This window comes from Bombina bombina, chromosome 6 (genome assembly GCF_027579735.1).
Source record: "Bombina bombina isolate aBomBom1 chromosome 6, aBomBom1.pri, whole genome shotgun sequence".
Lineage (NCBI taxonomy): Eukaryota > Metazoa > Chordata > Amphibia > Anura > Bombinatoridae > Bombina > Bombina bombina.
In genome coordinates this window covers 773,983,652-774,000,385 of record NC_069504.1, presented here as the reverse complement: position 1 = coordinate 774,000,385, position 16,734 = coordinate 773,983,652, and positions in this window count along the sequence as shown.

Below are 16,734 nucleotides of genomic sequence, written 5' to 3'. Positions count from 1 at the left end.
TAAAATAACAAACTTTTGATTGAAGTTATAAAAACTAAGTATAATCACCATAGTCCTCTCACACATCCTATCTAGTCGTTGGGTGCAAGAGAATGACTGGGAGTGACGTAGAGGGGAGGAGCTATATGCAGCTCTGCTGGGTGAATCCTCTTGCATTTCCTGTTGGGGAGGAGTTATATCCCAGAAGTAATGATGACCCGTGGACTGATCACACATAACAGAAGAAAAGGCCCTCCCACTCAAATATTTCACTTGAGGACTAAATTTACAAACTATTTTACAACACTTAAAGTGAATGTAAATTTTGATGCTAAAGTGCCCGGTTTTTAAAGTTTGATTAAAAACAGGGGCACTTTAATTCATCAAAATTTACATTTCACTCCTGTTGTGAACAAAAACTTATGCAAAACAGAATGAGAAGCAGTCTGCCAGGAACGAACAGCAGCATCAATAGCTTGTTCTATGGCCCGGTTACCACCTGGTAGTAGCTTGTTTCTGCCCAATTGTGCTTTCACAGAGGAAAACTTTCCTGTAGTATATCAGTCTGATCCCGCCGACATGGTCAGTCCAGCCCCGAAATACCAGGCAATTCTCCTCTGAACAAGGAACATGACAACCCCAGACGATCGTTTCGGCCTCCTTTGGGCCTCGTCAGTGAGGTGCAGCCATATCCCTCTAAGCACATTGGGCAAGGAGTCCACGTCTGGTTTCCCCCATCACCCTTAGGGAGACTATCCCCAGGGTCATATTTACATATGCAAAACAGAATGAGAAGCAGTCTGCCAGGAACGAACAGCAGCATCAATAGCTTGTTCTATGGCCCGGTTACCACCTGGTAGTAGCTTCTTTCTGCCCAATTGTGCTTTCACAGAGGAAAACTTTCCTGTAGTATATCAGTCTGATCCCGCCGACATGGTCAGTCCAGCCCCGAAATACCAGGCAATTCTCCTCTGAACAAGGAACATGACAACCCCAGACGATCGTTTCGGCCTCCTTTGGGCCTCGTCAGTGAGGTGCAGCCATATCCCTCTAAGCACATTGGGCAAGGAGTCCACGTCTGGTTTCCCCCATCACCCTTAGGGAGACTATCCCCAGGGTCATATTTACATATGCAAAACAGAATGAGAAGCAGTCTGCCAGGAACGAACAGCAGCATCAATAGCTTGTTCTATGTCCCGGTTACCACCTGGTAGTAGCTTCTTTCTGCCCAATTGTGCTTTCACAGAGGAAAACTTTCCTGTAGTATATCAGTCTGATCCCGCCGACATGGTCAGTCCAGCCCCGAAATACCAGGCAATTCTCCTCTGAACAAGGAACATGACAACCCCAGACGATCGTTTCGGCCTCCTTTGGGCCTCGTCAGTGAGGTGCAGCCATATCCCTCTAAGCACATTGGGCAAGGAGTCCACGTCTGGTTTCTCCCATCACCCTTAGGGAGACTATCCCCAGGGTCATATTTACATATGCAAAACAGAATGAGAAGCAGTCTGCCAGGAACGAACAGCAGCATCAATAGCTTGTTCTATGGCCCGGTTACCACCTGGTAGTAGCTTCTTTCTGCCCAATTGTGCTTTCACAGAGGAAAACTTTCCTGTAGTATATCACTCTGATCCCGCCGACATGGTCAGTCCAGCCCCGAAATACCAGGCAATTCTCCTCTGAACAAGGAACATGACAACCCCAGACGATCGTTTCGGCCTCCTTTGGGCCTCGTCAGTGAGGTGCAGCCATATCCCTCTAAGCACATTGGGCAAGGAGTCCACGTCTGGTTTCCCCCATCACCCTTAGGGAGACTATCCCCAGGGTCATATTTACATATGCAAAACAGAATGAGAAGCAGTCTGCCAGGAACGAACAGCAGCATCAATAGCTTGTTCTATGGCCCGGTTACCACCTGGTAGTAGCTTCTTTCTGCCCAATTGTGCTTTCACAGAGGAAAACTTTCCTGTAGTATATCAGTCTGATCCCGCCGACATGGTCAGTTCAGCCCCGAAATACCAGGCAATTCTCCTCTGAACAAGGAACATGACAACCCCAGACGATCGTTTCGGCCTCCTTTGGGCCTCGTCAGTGAGGTGCAGCCATATCCCTCTAAGCACATTGGGCAAGGAGTCCACGTCTGGTTTCCCCCATCACCCTTAGGGAGACTATCCCCAGGGTCATATTTACATATGCAAAACAGAATGAGAAGCAGTCTGCCAGGGACGAACAGCAGCATCAATAGCTTGTTCTATGGCCCGGTTACCACCTGGTAGTAGCTTCTTTCTGCCCAATTGTGCTTTCACAGAGGAAAACTTTCCTGTAGTATATCAGTCTGATCCCGCCGACATGGTCAGTCCAGCCCCGAAATACCAGGCAATTCTCCTCTGAACAAGGAACATGACAACCCCAGACGATCGTTTCGGCCTCCTTTGGGCCTCGTCAGTGAGGTGCAGCCATATCCCTCTAAGCACATTGGGCAAGGAGTCCACGTCTGGTTTCCCCCATCACCCTTAGGGAGACTATCCCCAGGGTCATATTTACATATGCAAAACAGAATGAGAAGCAGTCTGCCAGGAACGAACAGCAGCATCAATAGCTTGTTCTATGGCCCGGTTACCACCTGGTAGTAGCTTCTTTCTGCCCAATTGTGCTTTCACAGAAGAAAACTTTCCTGTAGTATATCAGTCTGATCCCGCCGACATGGTCAGTCCAGCCCCGAAATACCAGGCAATTCTCCTCTGAACAAGGAACATGACAACCCCAGACGATCGTTTCGGCCTCCTTTGGGCCTCGTCAGTGAGGTGCAGCCATATCCCTCTAAGCACATTGGGCAAGGAGTCCACGTCTGGTTTCCCCCATCACCCTTAGGGAGACTATCCCCAGGGTCATATTTACATATGCAAAACAGAATGAGAAGCAGTCTGCCAGGAACGAACAGCAGCATCAATAGCTTGTTCTATGGCCCGGTTACCACCTGGTAGTAGCTTCTTTCTGCCCAATTGTGCTTTCACAGAGGAAAACTTTCCTGTAGTATATCAGTCTGATCCCGCCGACATGGTCAGTCCAGCCCTGAAATACCAGGCAATTCTCCTCTGAACAAGGAACATGACAACCCCAGACGATCGTTTCGGCCTCCTTTGGGCCTCGTCAGTGAGGTGCAGCCATATCCCTCTAAGCACATTGGGCAAGGAGTCCACGTCTGGTTTCCCCCATCACCCTTAGGGAGACTATCCCCAGGGTCATATTTACATATGCAAAACAGAATGAGAAGCAGTCTGCCAGGAATGAACAGCAGCATCAATAGCTTGTTCTATGGCCCGGTTACCACCTGGTAGTAGCTTCTTTCTGCCCAATTGTGCTTTCACAGAGGAAAACTTTCCTGTAGTATATCAGTCTGATCCCGCCGACATGGTCAGTCCAGCCCCGAAATACCAGGCAATTCTCCTCTGAACAAGGAACATGACAACCCCAGACGATCGTTTCGGCCTCCTTTGGGCCTCGTCAGTGAGGTGCAGCCATATCCCTCTAAGCACATTGGGCAAGGAGTCCACGTCTGGTTTCCCCCATCACCCTTAGGGAGACTATCCCCAGGGTCATATTTACATATGCAAAACAGAATGAGAAGCAGTCTGCCAGGAACGAACAGCAGCATCAATAGCTTGTTCTATGGCCCGGTTACCACCTGGTAGTAGCTTCTTTCTGCCCAATTGTGCTTTCACAGAGGAAAACTTTCCTGTAGTATATCAGTCTGATCCCGCCGACATGGTCAGTCCAGCCCCGAAATACCAGGCAATTCTCCTCTGAACAAGGAACATGACAACCCCAGACGATCGTTTCGGCCTCCTTTGGGCCTCGTCAGTGAGGTGCAGCCATATCCCTCTAAGCACATTGGGCAAGGAGTCCACGTCTGGTTTCCCCCATCACCCTTAGGGAGACTATCCCCAGGGTCATATTTACATATGCAAAACAGAATGAGAAGCAGTCTGCCAGGAACGAACAGCAGCATCAATAGCTTGTTCTATGTCCCGGTTACCACCTGGTAGTAGCTTCTTTCTGCCCAATTGTGCTTTCACAGAGGAAAACTTTCCTGTAGTATATCAGTCTGATCCCGCCGACATGGTCAGTCCAGCCCCGAAATACCAGGCAATTCTCCTCTGAACAAGGAACATGACAACCCCAGACGATCGTTTCGGCCTCCTTTGGGCCTCGTCAGTGAGGTGCAGCCATATCCCTCTAAGCACATTGGGCAAGGAGTCCACGTCTGGTTTCTCCCATCACCCTTAGGGAGACTATCCCCAGGGTCATATTTACATATGCAAAACAGAATGAGAAGCAGTCTGCCAGGAACAAACAGCAGCATCAATAGCTTGTTCTATGGCCCGGTTACCACCTGGTAGTAGCTTCTTTCTGCCCAATTGTGCTTTCACAGAGGAAAACTTTCCTGTAGTATATCAGTCTGATCCCGCCGACATGGTCAGTCCAGCCCCGAAATACCAGGCAATTCTCCTCTGAACAAGGAACATGACAACCCCAGACGATCGTTTCGGCCTCCTTTGGGCCTCGTCAGTGAGGTGCAGCCATATCCCTCTAAGCACATTGGGCAAGGAGTCCACGTCTGGTTTCCCCCATCACCCTTAGGGAGACTATCCCCAGGGTCATATTTACATATGCAAAACAGAATGAGAAGCAGTCTGCCAGGAACGAACAGCAGCATCAATAGCTTGTTCTATGGCCCGGTTACCACCTGGTAGTAGCTTCTTTCTGCCCAATTGTGCTTTCACAGAGGAAAACTTTCCTGTAGTATATCAGTCTGATCCCGCCGACATGGTCAGTCCAGCCCCGAAATACCAGGCAATTCTCCTCTGAACAAGGAACATGACAACCCCAGACGATCGTTTCGGCCTCCTTTGGGCCTCGTCAGTGAGGTGCAGCCATATCCCTCTAAGCACATTGGGCAAGGAGTCCACGTCTGGTTTCCCCCATCACCCTTAGGGAGACTATCCCCAGGGTCATATTTACATATGCAAAACAGAATGAGAAGCAGTCTGCCAGGGACGAACAGCAGCATCAATAGCTTGTTCTATGGCCCGGTTACCACCTGGTAGTAGCTTCTTTCTGCCCAATTGTGCTTTCACAGAGGAAAACTTTCCTGTAGTATATCAGTCTGATCCCGCCGACATGGTCAGTCCAGCCCCGAAATACCAGGCAATTCTCCTCTGAACAAGGAACATGACAACCCCAGACGATCGTTTCGGCCTCCTTTGGGCCTCGTCAGTGAGGTGCAGCCATATCCCTCTAAGCACATTGGGCAAGGAGTCCACGTCTGGTTTCCCCCATCACCCTTAGGGAGACTATCCCCAGGGTCATATTTACATATGCAAAACAGAATGAGAAGCAGTCTGCCAGGAACGAACAGCAGCATCAATAGCTTGTTCTATGGCCCGGTTACCACCTGGTAGTAGCTTCTTTCTGCCCAATTGTGCTTTCACAGAAGAAAACTTTCCTGTAGTATATCAGTCTGATCCCGCCGACATGGTCAGTCCAGCCCCGAAATACCAGGCAATTCTCCTCTGAACAAGGAACATGACAACCCCAGACGATCGTTTCGGCCTCCTTTGGGCCTCGTCAGTGAGGTGCAGCCATATCCCTCTAAGCACATTGGGCAAGGAGTCCACGTCTGGTTTCCCCCATCACCCTTAGGGAGACTATCCCCAGGGTCATATTTACATATGCAAAACAGAATGAGAAGCAGTCTGCCAGGAACGAACAGCAGCATCAATAGCTTGTTCTATGGCCCGGTTACCACCTGGTAGTAGCTTCTTTCTGCCCAATTGTGCTTTCACAGAGGAAAACTTTCCTGTAGTATATCAGTCTGATCCCGCCGACATGGTCAGTCCAGCCCTGAAATACCAGGCAATTCTCCTCTGAACAAGGAACATGACAACCCCAGACGATCGTTTCGGCCTCCTTTGGGCCTCGTCAGTGAGGTGCAGCCATATCCCTCTAAGCACATTGGGCAAGGAGTCCACGTCTGGTTTCCCCCATCACCCTTAGGGAGACTATCCCCAGGGTCATATTTACATATGCAAAACAGAATGAGAAGCAGTCTGCCAGGAACGAACAGCAGCATCAATAGCTTGTTCTATGGCCCGGTTACCACCTGGTAGTAGCTTCTTTCTGCCCAATTGTGCTTTCACAGAGGAAAACTTTCCTGTAGTATATCAGTCTGATCCCGCCGACATGGTCAGTCCAGCCCCGAAATACCAGGCAATTCTCCTCTGAACAAGGAACATGACAACCCCAGACGATCGTTTCGGCCTCCTTTGGGCCTCGTCAGTGAGGTGCAGCCATATCCCTCTAAGCACATTGGGCAAGGAGTCCACGTCTGGTTTCCCACATCACCCTTAGGGAGACTATCCCCAGGGTCATATTTACATATGCAAAACAGAATGAGAAGCAGTCTGCCAGGAACGAACAGCAGCATCAATAGCTTGTTCTATGGCCCGGTTACCACCTGGTAGTAGCTTCTTTCTGCCCAATTGTGCTTTCACAGAGGAAAACTTTCCTGTAGTATATCAGTCTGATCCCGCCGACATGGTCAGTCCAGCCCCGAAATACCAGGCAATTCTCCTCTGAACAAGGAACATGACAACCCCAGACGATCGTTTCGGCCTCCTTTGGGCCTCGTCAGTGAGGTGCAGCCATATCCCTCTAAGCACATTGGGCAAGGAGTCCACGTCTGGTTTCCCCCATCACCCTTAGGGAGACTATCCCCAGGGTCATATTTACATATGCAAAACAGAATGAGAAGCAGTCTGCCAGGAACGAACAGCAGCATCAATAGCTTGTTCTATGGCCCGGTTACCACCTGGTAGTAGCTTCTTTCTGCCCAATTGTGCTTTCACAGAGGAAAACTTTCCTGTAGTATATCAGTCTGATCCCGCCGACATGGTCAGTCCAGCCCCGAAATACCAGGCAATTCTCCTCTGAACAAGGAACATGACAACCCCAGACGATCGTTTCGGCCTCCTTTGGGCCTCGTCAGTGAGGTGCAGCCATATCCCTCTAAGCACATTGGGCAAGGAGTCCACGTCTGGTTTCCCCCATCACCCTTAGGGAGACTATCCCCAGGGTCATATTTACATATGCAAAACAGAATGAGAAGCAGTCTGCCAGGAACGAACAGCAGCATCAATAGCTTGTTCTATGGCCCGGTTACCACCTGGTAGTAGCTTCTTTCTGCCCAATTGTGCTTTCACAGAGGAAAACTTTCCTGTAGTATATCAGTCTGATCCCGCCGACATGGTCAGTCCAGCCCTGAAATACCAGGCAATTCTCCTCTGAACAAGGAACATGACAACCCCAGACGATCGTTTCGGCCTCCTTTGGGCCTCGTCAGTGAGGTGCAGCCATATCCCTCTAAGCACATTGGGCAAGGAGTCCACGTCTGGTTTCCCCCATCACCCTTAGGGAGACTATCCCCAGGGTCATATTTACATATGCAAAACAGAATGAGAAGCAGTCTGCCAGGAACGAACAGCAGCATCAATAGCTTGTTCTATGGCCCGGTTACCACCTGGTAGTAGCTTCTTTCTGCCCAATTGTGCTTTCACAGAGGAAAACTTTCCTGTAGTATATCAGTCTCATCCCGCCAACATGGTCAGTCCAGCCCCGAAATACCAGGCAATTCTCCTCTGAACAAGGAACATGACAACCCCAGACGATCGTTTCGGCCTCCTTTGGGCCTCGTCAGTGAGGTGCAGCCATATCCCTCTAAGCACATTGGGCAAGGAGTTCACGTCTGGTTTCCCCCATCACCCTTAGGGAGACTATCCCCAGGGTCATATTTACATATGCAAAACAGAATGAGAAGCAGTCTGCCAGGGACGAACAGCAGCATCAATAGCTTGTTCTATGGCCCGGTTACCACCTGGTAGTAGCTTTTTTCTGCCCAATTGTGCTTTCACAGAGGAAAACTTTCCTGTAGTATATCAGTCTGATCCCGCCGACATGGTCAGTCCAGCCCCGAAATACCAGGCAATTCTCCTCTGAACAAGGAACATGACAACCCCAGACGATCGTTTCGGCCTCCTTTGGGCCTCGTCAGTGAGGTGCAGCCATATCCCTCTAAGCACATTGGGCAAGGAGTCCACGTCTGGTTTCCCCCATCACCCTTAGGGAGACTATCCCCAGGGTCATATTTACATATGCAAAACAGAATGAGAAGCAGTCTGCCAGGAACGAACAGCAGCATCAATAGCTTGTTCTATGGCCCGGTTACCACCTGGTAGTAGCTTCTTTCTGCCCAATTGTGCTTTCACAGAAGAAAACTTTCCTGTAGTATATCAGTCTGATCCCGCCGACATGGTCAGTCCAGCCCCGAAATACCAGGCAATTCTCCTCTGAACAAGGAACATGACAACCCCAGACGATCGTTTCGGCCTCCTTTGGGCCTCGTCAGTGAGGTGCAGCCATATCCCTCTAAGCACATTGGGCAAGGAGTCCACGTCTGGTTTCCCCCATCACCCTTAGGGAGACTATCCCCAGGGTCATATTTACATATGCAAAACAGAATGAGAAGCAGTCTGCCAGGAACGAACAGCAGCATCAATAGCTTGTTCTATGGCCCGGTTACCACCTGGTAGTAGCTTCTTTCTGCCCAATTGTGCTTTCACAGAGGAAAACTTTCCTGTAGTATATCAGTCTGATCCCGCCGACATGGTCAGTCCAGCCCTGAAATACCAGGCAATTCTCCTCTGAACAAGGAACATGACAACCCCAGACGATCGTTTCGGCCTCCTTTGGGCCTCGTCAGTGAGGTGCAGCCATATCCCTCTAAGCACATTGGGCAAGGAGTCCACGTCTGGTTTCCCCCATCACCCTTAGGGAGACTATCCCCAGGGTCATATTTACATATGCAAAACAGAATGAGAAGCAGTCTGCCAGGAACGAACAGCAGCATCAATAGCTTGTTCTATGGCCCGGTTACCACCTGGTAGTAGCTTCTTTCTGCCCAATTGTGCTTTCACAGAGGAAAACTTTCCTGTAGTATATCAGTCTGATCCCGCCGACATGGTCAGTCCAGCCCCGAAATACCAGGCAATTCTCCTCTGAACAAGGAACATGACAACCCCAGACGATCGTTTCGGCCTCCTTTGGGCCTCGTCAGTGAGGTGCAGCCATATCCCTCTAAGCACATTGGGCAAGGAGTCCACGTCTGGTTTCCCCCATCACCCTTAGGGAGACTATCCCCAGGGTCATATTTACATATGCAAAACAGAATGAGAAGCAGTCTGCCAGGAACGAACAGCAGCATCAATAGCTTGTTCTATGGCCCGGTTACCACCTGGTAGTAGCTTCTTTCTGCCCAATTGTGCTTTCACAGAGGAAAACTTTCCTGTAGTATATCAGTCTGATCCCGCCGACATGGTCAGTCCAGCCCCGAAATACCAGGCAATTCTCCTCTGAACAAGGAACATGACAACCCCAGACGATCGTTTCGGCCTCCTTTGGGCCTCGTCAGTGAGGTGCAGCCATATCCCTCTAAGCACATTGGGCAAGGAGTCCACGTCTGGTTTCCCCCATCACCCTTAGGGAGACTATCCCCAGGGTCATATTTACATATGCAAAACAGAATGAGAAGCAATCTGCCAGGAACGAACAGCAGCATCAATAGCTTGTTCTATGGCCCGGTTACCACCTGGTAGTAGCTTCTTTCTGCCCAATTGTGCTTTCACAGAGGAAAACTTTCCTGTAGTATATCAGTCTGATCCCGCCGACATGGTCAGTCCAGCCCTGAAATACCAGGCAATTCTCCTCTGAACAAGGAACATGACAACCCCAGACGATCGTTTCGGCCTCCTTTGGGCCTCGTCAGTGAGGTGCAGCCATATCCCTCTAAGCACATTGGGCAAGGAGTCCACGTCTGGTTTCCCCCATCACCCTTAGGGAGACTATCCCCAGGGTCATATTTACATATGCAAAACAGAATGAGAAGCAGTCTGCCAGGAACGAACAGCAGCATCAATAGCTTGTTCTATGGCCCGGTTACCACCTGGTAGTAGCTTCTTTCTGCCCAATTGTGCTTTCACAGAGGAAAACTTTCCTGTAGTATATCAGTCTGATCCCGCCGACATGGTCAGTCCAGCCCCGAAATACCAGGCAATTCTCCTCTGAACAAGGAACATGACAACCCCAGACGATCGTTTCGGCCTCCTTTGGGCCTCGTCAGTGAGGTGCAGCCATATCCCTCTAAGCACATTGGGCAAGGAGTTCACGTCTGGTTTCCCCCATCACCCTTAGGGAGACTATCCCCAGGGTCATATTTACATATGCAAAACAGAATGAGAAGCAGTCTGCCAGGAACGAACAGCAGCATCAATAGCTTGTTCTATGGCCCGGTTACCACCTGGTAGTAGCTTTTTTCTGCCCAATTGTGCTTTCACAGAGGAAAACTTTCCTGTAGTATATCAGTCTGATCCCGCCGACATGGTCAGTCCAGCCCCGAAATACCAGGCAATTCTCCTCTGAACAAGGAACATGACAACCCCAGACGATCGTTTCGGCCTCCTTTGGGCCTCGTCAGTGAGGTGCAGCCATATCCCTCTAAGCACATTGGGCAAGGAGTCCACGTCTGGTTTCCCCCATCACCCTTAGGGAGACTATCCCCAGGGTCATATTTACATATGCAAAACAGAATGAGAAGCAGTCTGCCAGGAACGAACAGCAGCATCAATAGCTTGTTCTATGGCCCGGTTACCACCTGGTAGTAGCTTCTTTCTGCCCAATTGTGCTTTCACAGAGGAAAACTTTCCTGTAGTATATCAGTCTGATCCCGCCGACATGGTCAGTCCAGCCCCGAAATACCAGGCAATTCTCCTCTGAACAAGGAACATGACAACCCCAGACGATCGTTTCGGCCTCCTTTGGGCCTCGTCAGTGAGGTTCTTAGAGGGAGATGGCTGCACCTCACTGACGAGGCCCAAAGGAGGCCGAAACGATCGTCTGGGGTTGTCATGTTTCTTGTTCAGAGGAGAATTGCCTGGTATTTCGGGGCTGGACTGACCATGTTGGCGGGATCAGACTGATATACTACAGGAAAGTTTTCCTCTGTGAAAAGCACAATTGGGCAGAAAGAAGCTACTACCAGGTGGCAACCGGGCCATAGAACAAGCTATTGATGCTGCTGTTCGTTCCTGGCAGACTGCTTCTCATTCTGTTTTGCATATGTAAATATGACCCTGGGGATAGTCTCCCTAAGGGTGATGGGGGAAACCAGACGTGGACTCCTTGCCCAATGTGCTTAGAGGGAGATGGCTGCACCTCACTGACGAGGCCCAAAGGAGGCCGAAACGATCGTCTGGGGTTGTCATGTTCCTTGTTCAGAGCAGAATTGCCTGGTATTTCGGGGCTGGACTGACCATGTTGGCGGGATCAGACTGATATACTACAGGAAAGTTTTCCACTGTGAAAAGCACAATTGGGCAGAAAGAAGCTACTACCAGGTGGCAACCGGGCCATAGAACAAGCTATTGATGCTGCTGTTCGTTCCTGGCAGACTGCTTCTCATTCTGTTTTGCATATGTAAATATGACCCTGGGGATAGTCTCCCTAAGGGTGATGGGGGAAACCAGACGTGGACTCCTTGCCCAATGTGCTTAGAGGGAGATGTCTGCACCTCACTGACGAGGCCCAAAGGAGGCCGAAACGATCGTCTGGGGTTGTCATGTTCCTTGTTCAGAGGAGAATTGCCTGGTATTTCGGGGCTGGACTGACCATGTTGGCGGGATCAGACTGATATACTACAGGAAAGTTTTCCTCTGTGAAAAGCACAATTGGGCAGAAAGAAGCTACTACCAGGTGGCAACCGGGCCATAGAACAAGCTATTGATGCTGCTGTTCGTTCCTGGCAGACTGCTTCTCATTCTGTTTTGCATATGTAAATATGACCCTGGGGATAGTCTCCCTAAGGGTGATGGGGGAAACCAGACGTGGACTCCTTGCCCAATGTGCTTAGAGGGAGATGGCTGCACCTCACTGACGAGGCCCAAAGGAGGCTGAAACGATCGTCTGGGGTTGTCATGTTCCTTGTTCAGAGGAGAATTGCCTGGTATTTCGGGGCTGGACTGACCATGTTGGCGGGATCAGACTGATATACTACAGGAAAGTTTTCCTCTGTGAAAAGCACAATTGGGCAGAAAGAAGCTACTACCAGGTGGCAACCGGGCCATAGAACAAGCTATTGATGCTGCTGTTCGTTCCTGGCAGACTGCTTCTCATTCTGTTTTGCATATGTAAATATGACCCTGGGGATAGTCTCCCTAAGGGTGATGGGGGAAACCAGACGTGGACTCCTTGCCCAATGTGCTTAGAGGGAGATGGCTGCACCTCACTGACGAGGCCCAAAGGAGGCCGAAACGATAGTCTGGGGTTGTCATGTTCCTTGTTCAGAGGAGAATTGCCTGGTATTTCGGGGCTGGACTGACCATGTTGGCGGGATCAGACTGATATACTACAGGAAAGTTTTCCTCTGTGAAAAGCACAATTGGGCAGAAAGAAGCTACTACCAGGTGGCAACCGGGCCATAGAACAAGCTATTGATGCTGCTGTTCGTTCCTGGCAGACTGCTTCTCATTCTGTTTTGCATATGTAAATATGACCCTGGGGATAGTCTCCCTAAGGGTGATGGGGGAAACCAGACGTGGACTCCTTGCCCAATATGCTTAGAGGGAGATGGCTGCACCTCACTGACGAGGCCCAAAGGAGGCCGAAACGATCGTCTGGGGTTGTCATGTTCCTTGTTCAGAGGAGAATTGCCTGGTATTTCGGGGCTGGACTGACCATGTTTGCGGGATCAGACTGATATACTACAGGAAAGTTTTCCTCTGTGAAAAGCACAATTGGGCAGAAAGAAGCTACTACCAGGTGGTAACCGGGCCATAGAACAAGCTATTGATGCTGCTGTTCGTTCCTGGCAGACTGCTTCTCATTCTGTTTTGCATATGTAAATATGACCCTGGGGATAGTCTCCCTAAAGGTGATGGGGGAAACCAGACGTGGACTCCTTGCCCAATGTGCTTAGAGGGAGATGGCTGCACCTCACTGACGAGGCCCAAAGGAGGCCGAAACGATCGTCTGGGGTTGTCATGTTCCTTGTTCAGAGGAGAATTGCCTGGTATTTCGGGGCTGGACTGACCATGTTGGCGGGATCAGACTGATATACTACAGGAAAGTTTTCCACTGTGAAAAGCACAATTGGGCAGAAAGAAGCTACTACCAGGTGGCAACCGGGCCATAGAACAAGCTATTGATGCTGCTGTTCGTTCCTGGCAGACTGCTTCTCATTCTGTTTTGCATATGTAAATATGACCCTGGGGATAGTCTCCCTAAGGGTGATGGGGGAAACCAGACGTGGACTCCTTGCCCAATGTGCTTAGAGGGAGATGGCTGCACCTCACTGACGAGGCCCAAAGGAGGCCGAAACGATCGTCTGGGGTTGTCATGTTCCTTGTTCAGAGGAGAATTGCCTGGTATTTCGGGGCTGGACTGACCATGTTGGCGGGATCAGACTGATATACTACAGGAAAGTTTTCCTCTGTGAAAAGCACAATTGGGCAGAAAGAAGCTACTACCAGGTGGTAACCGGGCCATAGAACAAGCTATTGATGCTGCTGTTCGTTCCTGGCAGACTGCTTCTCATTCTGTTTTGCACGTGAACAAAAACTTACCTTTTAATCTTGACAGCAGCTCCAGCTTCCTCCACCCGTCGCAAAAACTCTTCCTGGGTCTAAAATGAGGAATCCGGCTTCCTCCAATCAGGTATTGAATCAGACACTGATTCGTCCCGGGGGGAAGCCGTGATTGGAGGATGACCTATCCATCATTTCTGACATCAGAAATGGCTTGCGACGACCAGAGGAAGCTGGAGCTGCTGTCAAGTTCAAAAGGTACGTTTTTTTTCACAACAGGAGTGAAATGTTAATTTTGATGAATTAAAGTGCCCCTGTTTTTAATCAAACTTTAAAAACCAGGCACTTTAGCATCAAAATTTACATTCACTTTAATTACACATTTTGGGATAAATTAATAAGTGATGAATAGAAAAAACAAAGTTTATATACATTACATATAGAATATTGTGCATTGATATTTTTTATATGAAAATTGCAAAAAATTATAAATATACCTGATAATTTTCTTTTCTTTTGATGGAAAGAGTCCACAGCTGCATTCATTACTTTTTGGAAATAAGAACCTGGCCACCAGGAGGAGGCAAAGACACCCCAGCCAAAGACTTAAATACTCCCACTCCCCTCATCCCCCAGTCATTCTTTGCCTTTCTTCCCAGGAGATTGGCAGAGAAGTGTCAGAATTTATTTAGTCTCTTATGGAGGGTAGTACTCTTCGGCATGGGACAGGATTTTTTAGTAATCCTGTCAGACTCTCAGTGAGGGCTTGGATGAAAGTTAGAGTCCAGAGATGCAGGGAGAGTCTTTCTGCAAAACCATCCCGACTCATGTTAACAGCTCCTCAAGCAATCGAGGTTGTTGAACTTCGCTCCGCTGCCTGCTTTCTTCTCTCAAGTCCATGGCGGAGGCAATTCTACTATCCTTCACACTTGGAGGGCTGTGTTCCTGTTCCACGGCGTAGATTCCGGTAGGATCATTTCATTTTACTTTTTTCATGAATGTACTGTACTACAAAGGTTTTCCCGAGAGGCTACCACCTTGCGGGTCTAACTTAACATAAGGGTCTCAGCGAGTCTCCTTTAGTATCTTGGAATCAAGGGTTAATATCTCCTGAGGGGGGTTATTGAACAGGGGGGTTTATAATCATGTTTGTTATGTGATTCAACCTGCTTATGTGTGATGTTTACTGGGCTCGTGGTTTGGAACATTGAGGCCTTTGGAAGTGACGCGACCTTATGATTGGGCGTGCTTTTTTGGACTGTACGGTTCACCTTGTGGTCGGACGTGGTTCCCTTCCGTCTTCCATTTCCGCATTCCCGACTGTGTGGCGAAGGAAACATTCGAACCCGCAGGGGTCTGGTCATAGGAGGTGGTGAGTGCCCCAGCCATTGTGGGTGTCAGGTGCCATTTTTGTTTTACTACTTTAGTCCATATTTGCATATCCTCTATCTAGTTATGGAGGATTCTGATGCTGAGACTGTTCAAATTTCAGATTCAGTTATGGAGGATTCTGATACGGAGACTATTTTAATTTCAGATTCAGATTCTGTGTCCGGTGACAAATCTGGATTGGCCTCGTTGACACCTGTCAACCAGTTATGTTCCATATGCCATATGAGAGCGCCTTGTTCCTCGGGACAGCTGAGCCATCCGCCTCTAGGGGTCCCGTTCTCCGAGAGGCGAGTTCCCTACCAATCCATTCTTCTACACATGCGTGTAACCCAGTTTATAATTATTCTTCCATGCAGGGTGGCGTGTTCCCCCTGGAGGTTGCAGCACGTTTTCGCTTCCACATAATGTTGGCGATTATTCGTCTGCAGAGTTTAGGCGTTTATTTGCGATTGTGCACGTGCCCTATTGTCCCGGATCTCCCACCTTGGGCAGGGCCTCTACAGTTCCCTGCGGGTGTAGCTGTCCCTGAGTGTTGTGCCTTTCGTTACAGGATTACGTGCCTTCGCGTATTGCTCAGACATGTTTTTCAGCTGTTAAATTACCCTATTCTTATCGGATATGGGGATTTTCAGTCTGCTAATTTGAATGGTGCACCTCATTAGACAAGTGGGGATGATGTAATCTCCTGATTATTTTATTGAGATCTTTCCCAGGTTATGGTAGATTGGGGCTCCGTTTGGCTGGTCCTGCGGGTAGGCCTGTGTCTTCTTGGGCGTTAACCTCCGGGTTGTCATATTTTCATTGTATCTGATAGGATGTCTTTTATTTGAATTATCTTCCTTCGGGAACCTTCTGGGATCGATACTGTCATGACTGCCTAAGTTCTTTGCTTTATCCTTTGTATAGCTGTGTCTTTTCACACTTACATAATCTCCTCCCCATCAAGCTGTTTAAATTTCCCTCCTACTCATACCAAATTGCTTGATTGTTGAATCCAGCTTCTCACCCTCAAACTTCCTTGCAACCTTTGAGACAGACGCAGCTCACCTCTCTACCAAACACAGGACCGGAACCGGCAAGCGGTGACGTCACACGCCATCGCACACGCTGCAAATCCCCAGACTCTGCAGGGGAACTACTCTGTGTCCAGACACCACTCACCCATTACTTCTATAGTAACTTTAAAAAGCGCTTCCTTCACTCCTGTACCGCAGTAAGTTACCAATATTCAACATTTACTCCAGACATGTCTCAGAACTTTTAGTTAAGATGCCTTCGTATTCAAATGCGCTAATATTTACCTAACTTCGTTATTTGTCAGTCTCAGTACCCTAAAAAGCTCAAGTGTCATTAGCTGTATTTTGCCTTTTTCTTGTACTGTTATCTGTGCTGCCAATTATGATCAGATACTATCTGTTTAACTCTTTAACCTTGCAATTGCATGTTATTATTTAAGTGGGAACCAGTTTGTCAATACTGAGTGGGGCTATATGCTCTGTGGTCTCAGCCATTGTCTCACCTATCCTTATAATAAAAGTGAACTGTATCCATTGATTCTGAACCTTGCTGCCTCCCTTCACCTATACAGAATCATTGATACTTTCACAACACTTTTAAAGCTGCAGTTGTGGTCCTAAAATTCCCTCTCTCCTTTACAGGGGTGAGATTACCT